General features: G+C 40.8%; 1 protein-coding gene across 3 annotated transcripts in view; it reads left to right on the top strand.

Annotated features, from left to right (window-relative positions):
* Positions 1-1,304: 1,304 nt before the first annotated feature.
* LOC108411445 (protein unc-13 homolog C-like) overlaps positions 1,305-13,111 on the top strand; it is a 331,641-nt gene continuing 319,834 nt past the window's right edge. For all 3 annotated transcript variants that reach the window (XM_037539851.1, XM_037539850.1, XM_037539852.1), the window contains exon 1: positions 1,305-1,943. The gene's annotated coding sequence lies outside the window, so the exon portion shown is untranslated. The remainder of the gene's footprint in view (positions 1,944-13,111) is intronic.

Raw genomic sequence — 13,111 nt, 5'->3', positions numbered from 1 at the left:
CTGTCCCTACTGCCACACACCCTCTCTTTCACTCTTATTCTCATTTCCCTCTCACATTCTCTTCCTCTCTCTCTCTTTCTCTCCATTTTTCTTTCTCTCTACATCTCTCTCTTCCTTTCTCTGAGTCTATCTCTCTCTCCCTTTCTCTCCGACTGTCTCTCTCATCCTTTCTCTCTGTCTCTTGCCCTTTCTCTCCGACTGTCTCTCTCATCCTTTCTCTCTCTCTCTCCCTTTCTCTCCGACTGTCTCTCTCATCCTTTCTCTCTGTCTCTTGCCCTTTCTCTCCGACTGTCTCTCTCATCCTTTCTCTCTCTCTCTCCCTTTCTCTCCGACTGTCTCTCATCCTTTCTCTCTGTCTCTTGCCCTTTCTCTCCGACTGTCTCTCATCCTTTCTCTCTGTCTCTTGCCCTTTCTCTCCGACTGTCTCTCTCATCCTTTCTCTCTGTCTCTCTCATCCTTTCTCTCTCTCTCTCTCTCTCTCCCTTTCTCTTTGACTGTCTCTCTCGTCCTTTCTCTCTGACTCTCTCCGACTGACTCTATCTTCCTTTCTCTCTGAGTGTCCCTCTCATCTTTTCTCTTCAACTCCGTCTCTCTCATCCTTTCTCTACGACTGTCTCTCTCGTCCTTTCCCTCTGACTCTGTCTCGCTCATCCTTTCTCTCTGAGTCTCTCTCATCCTTTCTCTCTGACTGTCTCTGGTCCTTTCTCTGTGACTGTCTCTCTTCCTTTCTCTCCGACTCTGTCTCTTGTCCTTTCTCCCCGACTGTCTCTGTCATCCTTTCTCTGTCTCTCTCTCCCTTTCTCTTCGACTGTCTCTCTCGTCCTTTCTCTCTGACTCTCTCCGACTGACTCTATCTTCCTTTCTCTCTGAGTGTCCCTCTCATCTTTTCTCTTCAACTCCATCTCTCTCGTCCTTTCTCTACGACTGTCTCTTGTCCTTTCTCTCTGACTGTCTCTCTCTTCACTGCATCTCTCTCTCTCTCACTCAGTGTCTCTCTTCCTTTTACTCTGCCTCTTCATGCAACTGTCTTTCTTTCTTTAACTCTGCCTCTTTCTCAAACAACTCTCCCCATCTCTCTTCTTTTCTCTGTCTCTCTTACTCCATTTTTATACTTTTCTTCCTCTCTATCTCTCCACCAATCCTTCCTCTCTGACTCTCTCTCTACCCTCCCCCTTCCTCACTCTCCTTTCTCTCCCTCACCCCCGCTCTCACACACTCTCTCTCTCCCTACCCCCAGCCTCTCTCCCCATCTCCTTCACTCCCTCTGCCTCTGTCTCATCCTCTCTCTCTCTCTCTCTCTCTCTCTCTCTCTCTCTCTCTCACTAGCTCTCCCTCTCTCTCAGCATCACGTGTGCGCGTGTGGCTTCGTCTCGGCGCATTTCTCTCTCTCCCCTCTAAGTGAGCGGGTGAGTGAGTGAGGGAGAGGAGTGTGTGTGTGAGGCTGCAGCTTTCCTCAGGGCTCCTGCCTCTCTCTCTGTGTCTCATACACACACTTACACATACTCGCACAGCCGGTCCCAGACGCTCCGTCTGCAGCCCCTCTCTCTCTCTCTCTCGTCTGGGACAGAAGAGAGAAGAGAGAGAAGGACGGATTTCAGAAAGGAAAAAAGGAGAGGGCACCATGCTTCCAGACACTTCGGCTCAAGGCTGAGGGGAACACGGGTTGAGGATGGAAAACGGAGAGAAAGAGGAGAGGAGGACGAGCGGCTGAAGGAGGAGTGCGGCGCTTTCCCTTTTATTTTCATTCATTCGGGGGCTGACGCTGCTGCTGCTGCTGTTGCATCGTACATAGCTCTCTCTCTCTCTCTCTCTCTCTCTCATCTATCTATCCGTCCGTCCGCGCAGAGGACGCTTCATTAAGCCTGAACTGACAGCTCTCGTGGTTTTAGTGTAATCTCCTGCAGCGTCTGGGTTCTAGATAACTGGATATAACACACTTTCAGGTGCGTATCCCGTTCTTCCCTTTTCACCTTCTTGTTGCTTCATCCCTCCGTTCTCTCCGTCTAGAGAACGCACTTGAGCTTTGCCTGAAATCATGACATCTGTCCCTGGTAATGCTGTGCACTTAAGCTTTGCCTATAAAACAGCATTTTATAACCTATTCAGGAAATAATAGGAAAATTTAATGGTTAACCTAGAAACGTCAACATGCATGCATTTCATTCTGGGACAATTTTAAGAGGATTTGCATGCATTACTCGCAGTGGAGAAATCTGCATGTACTCAATTCTAAGCCAATTGGAAAAGGATTTGCATGCAATCACATGCAGCAGTGCAAGCATGCAAGTCCTTTTAAAACGGACACAGAATTGCATGCACGCGTTTTATCCTAGCTCCGCGACCCATGCACCGAGCGACGCTTGCATGCTGCCGAATGCACACAGATATGCGAGAATGCATGCTAGAGACGACACCCCTCGGTCGGCCATGATTGTTGTGGTTAATTCAGTAGAAGTGGAGCGGGAAGTGAAGGCGGTAATTGGACGCTGGAGTTGAGGCTTGTGCGTGCGCGTGTGCTGGGGGGTTGTTGAGGGTGACGGCAGAATGGGAGATGAGCAGGAGGTCGGAATTGTGGTACCGGGTGGGGCGCTCTCTCTCTCTCTCTCTGTGTCTTTCTCTCTCTCTGTCTCTGTGTCTCTCTCTCTCTCTGTGTCTCTCTCTCTCTCTCTGTGTATTCTCTGCTGCTGTCTCTTTGGATTTATTCTTTAAATTTGACTTTCTCTGTATCTCTGTAATCCTTCTCTTTCTTATTCTCCCTTTTCCTTTTCGCTCCCTTTTGCGTTTCCTTTCTCTCACATCATCAATGACTTTTGCACTGCAATCTTTCTCTCTCACTCTCTCTATCTCTCTCTATCTCGGTGCTTAATTGTTTACATTTCATTTTTGCAAGATTAATTAAAAACATTAATAAGAGAGAAAAAGTGCAAATATTAGACACACACACATACACACACACACACACACATATATATATATATATATATATATATATAAAACCCAACTAATTAACTTAAATAAGAAACTGCTACCAAAGCTTTAAACAGATGGTTCTTCAAGGGTTCTTTAGGGAAGTAAGTGGTTCTACACAGAACCAGGAATACTCAAATAGCCCATGATTAAAGGGCTCTTTGCATCATCAAAAGGTTCTTCAGATGAAGTATGTGCTGTAGATGGTTCTATACAGCATAATTTATAAAAAGGTTTGAAGTAGCACTGAAAAGGTTCCTCTACTGTTACGATGTGAAGCTGTTAACAATACAGAACCCTCTATGCCAAGTTCTTTTTTAATCTGAAGAACCCTTTCATGATGCAAAGAAGGCTTTAATCATGCAAACGGTTCTGTGAGTATTCATGGTTCTACACAGAACCATTTTCTTTACTAAAGAATCTTTTTTATGTGTGCATTTTTAATGCTTGAGTAGTTATAGTAGTATATATAGTAGTTGCAGGGTGAAATAGTTCTTTAGATTGACGGAGAATGTGTTGTATAAGGTTCTAGCCCAAATAAGGGTTCTTCTACTGTTGACATCATAATACCAGCAGACCGCTTTTTGATGTTATGCAGAACCATTTTCAAAAAGGTTCTATATAGATCCATATAGCACACTCTCCATCAATCTGAAGCCCAATTTCATTTAAGCATGAAAGGGTTCTACGTAGAACTAATGGTCTGAACAATGCCTTTACTAAAAAACGCTTAAAGAAACATTGATTTATGTGTGTAGAACTAATACCGTTAAAGTTGGATGAGAAATTTAATGGCATTTTATTGTACTGTGATAAATCAAGCCACGGTAATTACAATAAATACTTAAAGCATATAGTAAAGCATACAGTGCGTCTGAAACACGTCTTCAAGTATTGTGATATTATACTGCTGCCATACTGCCAACACTACAAAGACGAAAAAATCTGTTTCAGATTCAAATGACTGCTAGATGGAATCAGCAACTGGTGCCAGAGAGAGGGACGCTTATCATTGATAGGAGCATTAATAGTGAAGAAAAAAGCATACCTGTCTTTCTCTCTCTCTATCTTAAATATGCATCTGCATGGTGTGTGGTTGTCACCACCTCATGATGGTTGTGATGTGAGGGTCAGGGCCTTAATGCCTGCAATGCATCAGTAATCTCTGTCACTTTCCTGTGTTTCTGCCTTGGGCTGCTACACATGGAAGAGAGAGAGAGAGAGAGAGAGAGAGAGAGAGAGAGAGAGGGGGAGGTTAGAGGTGGGTGATATGGCAAAAATCTAATGTTGCGATACTTCATGACAAATGATATGTCACAACATTCACTTTTTCATTTGATGAGTTGAAATAGAGAAAAAATGTGCTACATGTTAAAAAATATTACCAAAAACTGTCAATACTGTCCATTTTTGGCATACTTTATTACAATAACAATATACGCTGTCACATTGCCCAGCCCTAAGAGACAGCCGTACTACAATCTGATATCTGGTCATCATTGCACATATATCTCAAAACGTCAGACATATACAAACCTTGTATTATAAAAAATGAAGCTAGCATATAAGTAACATATGCCACCCAGATATTTTTAAATATGTGTTACACATATACGTTCATATACAACCGATAAATGAAAGAAATCTATGTCCTGTATTTGAGAAAGGTCAATATAAGATAGCTGCTCGTAAGTGTGGTATCTCCAAAATGGTCATTTTACAGAAGAAGGAAAAAAAGACACTTTAGTTTTGAAGTAATTCAATGGAACCAGCATTTTTTCCAAGTCATTTTGGGTTGTATTTTCATTCATTCATGTTTTTCATTCATCATGAAATTTACACACAATGCAAGTTATGTCAAAAACCGAGAAAACTGGAAAAAACATATATAGCCCTGGGTTTGATTCCCTGGCCGGATGGCCAGGCAACTTTCTGTGTGGAATTTGCATGTTCCCCTGGTGTTTGTGTGGGTTTCCTCCCACAGTCCAAAGACATGCAGTCAGGCCAGCTGGAGATGCTAAACTGCCCCTAGGTGTGTGTGTGTGTGTGTGAATGCATATGTCTGTCTATCTGCCCTGCAAAGGACTGGTGACCTGTCCAGGGTGTATCCTGCCTTCCATCCAATGACTGCCGGGATAGGCTCCAGCTCCCATTGCCATCTATCACATTTCTACATAGAGAGAGCGAAAGAAGGACAGAAAAAGAGATAGAGTGGGTGGGTGGAGGGGGTCCTAATGAGCTGTTCAGTAATGACAGTTCAACTATGGCACAAACAGTCCATTGCGATAAGTCAAAACATCTGCACAGTATCGTAATAAAGGGCTGATTCATTACCGGCTGAGTATAAAACAGATTAACTAATTATCTTGACTGGTCGCAGAATTAGCTACATTAGCTCCAGTTTCTGTTCAGCTTGATTGAGGCGTTTCAGTGTCAGTATCATTCACAGAGCTGCGTTCACTAAAACGGTGTCTGAAAGAAAGAGGAATGTCACTGGTTGTTAACATTCCCACAAAATCCAGCTGTCATTTGTAAACTAAGCCATTCAGAGTGGTTTAACAACTGTTACCAACACAGATTTCTTTGCATCTATGTTATATACAATCTTTAAAAATGTCTCTTCAAGAGTTCTTTAGTAAAGACAATGGTTCTATACAGAACCATGAACACTTGATCCATTTGCATGCTTAAAAGGTTCTTAGCATGGTGAAATAGTTCTTCAGATAGATGGAGAATGTGTTGGTTCTATATGGCACAATTTCTCCATGCTTTGAACCATATGGAACTCATGGGTCTAGACAGAACCATTAGCTTTACTAAAGAACTCTTGAAGAACCATCTTGTAGTGCATTTAATGCTGATAATGGTAAAATAGTGGTAAATCTAAAAAAAAGGTTTCAGATCTAAACCTTACCTCAGAACTATAGTAAAGCAAGGTCTCAAGTGCTTTATAGTAGTTTTCTGTGAGGGAGCTTTTAAAAGGTTGAAATGCTTGGGACGTCTGGTTCTTTTCTCCACCAATGCACAACAAACCACTCTGAGTGACTATTTACGCATTTAAACCATGTAATTATGCAGGCGTTTTGGAAAATAGAGGGTGGAATTACGCTTTAAAGCAGAAAGTAGTTTCCAATTTGACTCCAAACCAAAGTGATGGCTGATTGTCTAGTGTAGGAGAGATCTGATGAAGAATGACTGCATCACGGCCGCCTCAGGAAGTCTCTGATAGTGAGCGCAGGATACTCACCTGTTATATGTTTAACAGGGTCAGTTGGGATTTGAACTCCTGTACTTTCATTTTTTATTGGGTAAAACACCCATTTTTGGGGTTTGGTGAAGATATATAAACATTTGAATAATATGTAATAACTTTTAGGAAACTGACAAAGAAAGATCCATCGATACCGGAATTCTAGGCTACTGCCAGTATTTCACATTCACTATATAAAGATCTGCTCAGGCCAATTGCGAAAAAAAAATTTACAAATAAATCAAATATCAGTTTGAAATCTAAACATCTGTCAGATGTCGGTAAGTATCTACTGAAATCAATGGAAGTCCAGAAGAGCCATAGATTTGCATATTTACTCGCTGTTTCTGAGATAAGAAGCTATTTTCATTTGTTTTCTTTAGATCTCGAACATGATAATTTCATTAATATCACTAGATCCTGAGAAAAATTTAAATAACTCCTTATCATGTAAAGATGGAGTGAAAAAAACAACGCGAAACCTTGGCCCTATAGGGTTTCTTCAGATAGGTTCAAAGAAAAGACAATGGTTCTACACAGAACCATGAACACTCAGATCACTTGCATGATTAAACGGTTCTTTGCAGGGTGCAATTGTTCTTCAGATTGATGGATATGGTTCTATAGAGCACCAGCTACTATTGTAACAAACTGGACATTGTAACAATCGTAACAAACTGTTTTCAAAAAGGTTCTACATAGAACCATACCCAACATTTTCCATCAATCTGAGGAACCACCTCACCATGCAAAGCCTGCAAAGCTCTTTGAGTGTTTATAGTTCTATGTAGAACCATTGTCTTCACTAAAGAACCCTTGAAGAACCATCTCATTTAAGAATGTAGGTGTTCCTAATGCTGGCCTAACACTTCTACTGTAATCCACTAATCCAGGAGGAAAACAGCTGTTTGACCTGTCTAAACTTTCTAAGGTGTTCTACAGGAAACTAGTGGAAACGGTTCAGGCAAATTCCCATTTGAAAGCAAAACCATTAGGCTTTCATCCTAATGGCTTGTGATGATCCCTTTTCACCAGTGAAATTTTCACATCCGTACTGCGTTTCAATCTGATAAATATGCTATTCAAACAATTTACACTGAACATGAACCTGTTTTCACAACAAGACCTCGTATCTCCAAAATGCTAACTTTACAGGAGAAGGAAAAAAACTCTACTTTGAACGCAAGACAATGGAGTTTTTCCAGGTGAATTTGAGTCACTTCTGATGGTCCACCCATCACGAACTTTACCCACAATGTAAAAAGCAACAGACATTTTCTGAAAAACGACAAAATGGAGATATACGAGGTTTCATTCACACAGCGGCGATACGCAAGACAGACGGGATACTCACTCGCTTTAGTCCTAAACTAGCGGATAAAGTCAGTTTGTGCTGACTGGACGAGCAGACCTTATGATTCCAGTCTGTTCACCCTCACGTCGGTGCTGTTGGGTTCTTGGACCGGCTGGTTAGGTGTGGTTGAAGCGGCTCTACCAGTAAATACGGCACTACAGCAGCCCGCGCGCGCCCACTCATTCAAAATTCAAAATTTAACGGAAAATTAACGGTTCGCAACGGTCTAACGGTCGCTTGAGCTGCTACAGATGAGGAAAATGATTTACTTCTTCATGGTTCTTAGTATTATTGTTGGCAAAAGGCTCACAACGGTGTATCCTAAGTAAGTAGCTTTAACCTCCGCTCTCTGTTGGTCAGTCCAGTGAATATCAGTCATTTCACGGTAGCCAGCTATCTTAGCGCAATTCAATAACATTGGCGGTAATAGCTCTTCTTTTTGAGGCTGTTTAAGATGTGACAGTGAGCAAATCTCAGATAATGAGTGGTAAGTTAGCTGGTAATCTGTGTCTGTTTGGTAACATCTAGCTAATTTATCTATTAAAGATAGCTTGGGTGTTTTGCTCTAATGTGGTTGTGGAGAGTTGAGTTGATTCTAAAAGTATCGATTCTTCGACTCCAACGCTTTTGGAAGTCGGAATCGACTGTCAGCCATGATTCAAAGAGTCGAAATGTTTGGAGTCGGCTCTTCGACTCCCTGCTTTTGTTTATCGCAAACTACTAGGACGTTTCGATGGAGGCGTGTGTGAAGCAGGAGCCTGAGTTTGAGTGCTGAGTTTAATTTCCAGGTTTATACAACGCTAACACTGCAGACCAGCCGCTTTAAGCACAAACCCGTCACAAAAACGTTTAGGGGACGCCAGCCTGTGCACTGTACTCTAACTAGGTTACGTTTTCCTCACGATTAGTGTTGCTGTAAACGACCATTCCTAACAGTACAATGAAGGAGAAGCCAAAGCAAACGATATTTTTACTTTACGATGCAAACGCTGGCTTCTGATTCGCCCGTTCCACCTTAAACGGTGCCATAGTTACGTTCTGGCGCCTACGGTTCACTAAGGTAGTCTGCATCATTTAAGGTGGAACGGAAAGTTGAATGAGAAGCTGGCTCACACGAAGCCTGGTGAAAGAGGAGCAAGATAACATCCAACTGCTGCTGTTAAATGAAAACTGTTCCTTTCCAAAGAATTGAAAAATAATTTGAATGTTTCTCTTTAAACAATTATGACTACCATAATGATTTTCTCCCCCACAGTTCCTGTCGCTCCCCATTGTGTCAAATAGACTTATTTGATGGTAAGACGTGTTGAAACATTAGCCAAGCTACCTGATTATCAGTAGGTCACTGTAATGTGTAGCTACACACTTCAACATTAGGGTTCTTACGGGTTCTTCGGTAAAGAAAACTATTCTAGAATGGATCATGAACACTCAAACTTTTGCACGATTAAAGGGTTCATTGCATCATGAAAGGGTTCCTCAGATTGATGGAGAAGGTGCTGTAGATGGTTCAATATAGAGCCTTTTTGAATATGGAACCATATACAGCATATTCTCCATCAATCTGAAGAACCCTGTCATGATGTAAAGATTCATTTGGTCATGCAAAGTGTTTATGGTTCTACATGGAACCATTTTCTTTACTAAAGAGCCATACTTTTTAAGCTTGTAGTGCTGTGTCACTTTATCACAGGCTGTGGGCGAGAGTCCTCCAGAGTCCTGCATCACTCTAATGGTCAAGCCACATGACTGTTAAAAACAGTGGACTGTGCAGTGTCTCTAAAAAGTGAAGCAGCCACAGATCTAGCACCCGTTTTGGCTGGCTCCAGTAGGACGTGTAAGTCCACCCATCCACATGTGTTAATGACAAAATAGCCCATTTTCCATTTCATTTTTCCAGACTAAGCTGTCTTTCCATCTACAGTGTCTAATTAAAACAGTGTATATAAGTATTGGACCTAGTTTTCCAGCGTACAGTAGCAGATTACTCCATTAAATCCATCATGTAGCATGTAGCCTGGTCTGTTTTACGATTAGGCGTGACGTATCCTTAAAGAGGTATTCCTCCAGTTTTTCTAAATTTCTGAATAATTCATTTATTCAGATGTAAGCAGAGTCATTTCGAGTGGTTTGGTGTACAATGGTTGATTGTAGAGCTTCAGACGTCTTTACAGTGGTGGTGATAGGAACTCAGGGTCACAACGACTACAACACAAATATTTACTGTCCGAAACCACCAGTGAACCCACATGTCTTCAGGGTGTTATATGGAACGTTGATGATGGTAAAATAATCATGGATCTGAAAAATACGTTTTCTTTGGGGAATATTTTGCCTCCCAACACCCTGCCTGTAAGCCATGATTGGATTAAAATAAATGGATTCAACTACCTTTTAAGCCAGAATGAACGGTCAGATATCAGGCAGCATATGTCTGACCTTGACAACCATGTCATAACGTTCTGTTAGGGAGGTGGACGTCTGGTTCCTATCACCACCACTGTGAACCATTCTGACTCGGGAAGTTTCTCTAGAACAGTATTTCACACAAAACCACTCTGAATGAAAAAAATTGGTGAAGCTTCTTTTTAAACCAGGTTACACACAGATTTCCAATGTCGTATGTTTTACGGGTTTAACCCTGTCCTTGCTGTTGCTGTAGAATTATGAATGGATGTTCATATGAGGTGGAGTAAAACAAGTTAGATATGAGACAAAAACCACAGTGGATTATGAAATATCTGGCAAATGTGGGGTGATATGGGGAGGGAGACAATGGGTTGATCTGGCTTTGTTTTTTGCTAATCATGCAGTCTTATATAATTGTATTTTTTCTCCTGTCCTTGTCCCCAAGGCTTTTCCACACAAAGTGTTGGTCTATTGTGCATTAGGGGAGAGTGCTAGTGTAGTGTTATGGTGATTGGTACAGTTCTATAATGTATTTAGAATTACTATAGAGCATTGGTGTAATACTGAGTGTGATTAGTGAAGTTATAATATCAGTATTAGAGTGGCGTTAGTATAATAGTAGTGTTTGAGTGCAGTATATTAGTATTAGAGTTAGTTAGTAGAGTTAATATATATAATAATATATAATATTGTATAATATTTTTGTTACAGTAGTATAGTATGCGACTGCTGTACACTCCTAAAATATGGTTCTTAAAGGGTTCTTTAGTAAAGACAGTGGATCTGTATAGATACATTTTTGAAATAGGTTCTATATAGCACCAAAAAGGGTTCTTCTGTTGTAACAACCCTGACATCGTTACAATAGGAGAACCTTTTTAGTGCTATATAGAACCTGTTTCCAAAATGTTTGTATATAGAACCATAAACAGCACCTTCTCCATCAATCCGAAGAAACCTTTCAGGATGCAAAGAATCCAGATGTTTCTTTGAGTGTTCATGGTTCTATATAGAACCATTTTCCTTTACTAAAGAGACCCTTGAAGAACCAGTGACCTATTGATAATCACGCAGAAGGTATCATCAGGTATAGAACCATGTAGAGAGAATTCTCCATCGATCTCAAGAACCATTTCGCAGTGCAAAGCACGGTTTAAGGTTGTTCATGTGTTCATGGTTCCATATAGAACCATTGTCGGTCACACTTTATTTGGATGGTCCCCTATGGATGTTCTACAGAGACTTAAATCATTAACAAACTTTCTGGTGATGTTCAGTTGACTATCAACAACATTATGGTTAGGGTTTGGGTTAGGAGTATGTGTAGGTTTTACCCTTGAGGTTAAGGTGAGGGTTAGGTTTAGGGTTAGGGTTATATTCAATAAACTCTTTCACACTAAACTTGAAGTTCAGTTGCATTTAATGGCTATTTAGTTGAATGTTACTCAACATTTACAAAGAATCTACTCTGGACCATCCAACCAAACTGTTACCCCATTGATTTTACTAAAGAACCTAGAAGAACCATCCTTTTTTAAGATTATGGTGTTGGGCTGGTGCTGCGTTTTGCTGCACTGAAATGTGTTGTTGGAGTCTGTAGAGGAAAGCAAGACGCGTATGCTTAATGCTCAGTGTGGCTCAGTGCAAGACTTCGACCAGATGGTCTTTGATAGGCAGATTCACACAATCACATGAACATGAGATTGACAGCTTGTGGTGTCGAAGAACATGTTTAAAACAACACATATAGCCAATCGATCAAAAATCGCCAACTCATAAGGCACATGATATTCAACAAAGCGAAAGAGGACAGTCATAGAAAATGCTTAATATTAATCTAAACTCTAGGCTTATTGTTAGTTAGTCTTAACATTTAAGTTATTCGGTAACTACTGTGAATTATTCAGCATCCGTTATGAATAATTCACTGACTACTATGAAACGAATGTGTATGTTCTGTTGTGAGAATGAGGGACTGAAACGTGGGCTTGCAGTTAAAGTCCAGATATCTTCCATTAGTATAAATCAAGAAAGTTGAACCCCACTCTGTCCATCCTTTTAACCCCTGCTTACATTAAGGCCAGCCAGGCTGTACAAGTTGCACTTATCCCCATTTGTAAAAAAAGCATGCTGTCATTTTATATGAATTGTTTATCATTCGTAGCTCATTGAATGTGTTTACAAGCACTTAATAATCGAAATCTGATTATTCAGGTGGTCACGTGAACAGCATCCGCCGATTTCTTAGATCCCACCACACCAGTCGTACCACCAATCTACGCTCTCAGTCCATACCACATTTGTGTCTGTAAGGAGGAGGATTTTGAGTTTGATTGACAGTTATTGTGTGTATGTCTCTGATTTAATAGATAAAACATGCTTTTGTAGATTAAAAACAAATATAAATTGAATGCTAATGCAATTGTTTATGCATGTAACTTTGAAATGAAATCATTTAATTAACTAGCTGAGCGAATGATGGCGATAACTCTTCAGGGGAGGTTAATACAAGCGGCAGCTGAGCTACTTTATGTCCAACGTTTCTGTGTTACTGCGTCGCTGACTAATGGACATTTTCACTGCTGCGCTGCTGCAGCCAATATAAAAGCCAGTCCACAGGGACATTTTATTTTAATATATTACGCGAGTGGATTGACATAAAATAATAGCTTTAACAGAGAGCGTTTTCCATACTGTGCAGGAGTGAGGGCGCTGTTTTTTCTTGTATACTGACACTGCTTACATTGGCTGCACTTATAATGATCCTCTAGTCCGCCCACATAATCGATCAGAGGCTGTTTGGAATGTGAGAGGTGTATGAAGGCACAACTTTTACTTATCTGGATGCTGGCAGGACTCTTCCAGACTAAGGTATCATTTCATTCCGCTCCACTTCTGTGATATTTTTTATTAAATGCCCATGAGGACTGCATTACTCAGCATATTTTAGGATGGCTGGTCATAATGTAAGCACTCTGAGAGATATCAGGGTTGGAAATGTGTAATACTCTCTATATACTGAAGATGGTTATTAACTTATACTGATTTTTTAGGAAAAGTTTTGGGGCTTAATGATATTTGAGCCCAAAAGACATTATTATATGCAGAGTATGCAAAGAAACAGATGGACT

The sequence above is a fragment of the Pygocentrus nattereri genome, chromosome 7 (assembly GCF_015220715.1).
Source record: "Pygocentrus nattereri isolate fPygNat1 chromosome 7, fPygNat1.pri, whole genome shotgun sequence".
NCBI classification, from domain to species: Eukaryota; Metazoa; Chordata; class Actinopteri; order Characiformes; family Serrasalmidae; genus Pygocentrus; species Pygocentrus nattereri.
Note: the sequence above shows the minus strand (reverse complement) of the source record. Positions and strands in the feature narration are given on the sequence as shown.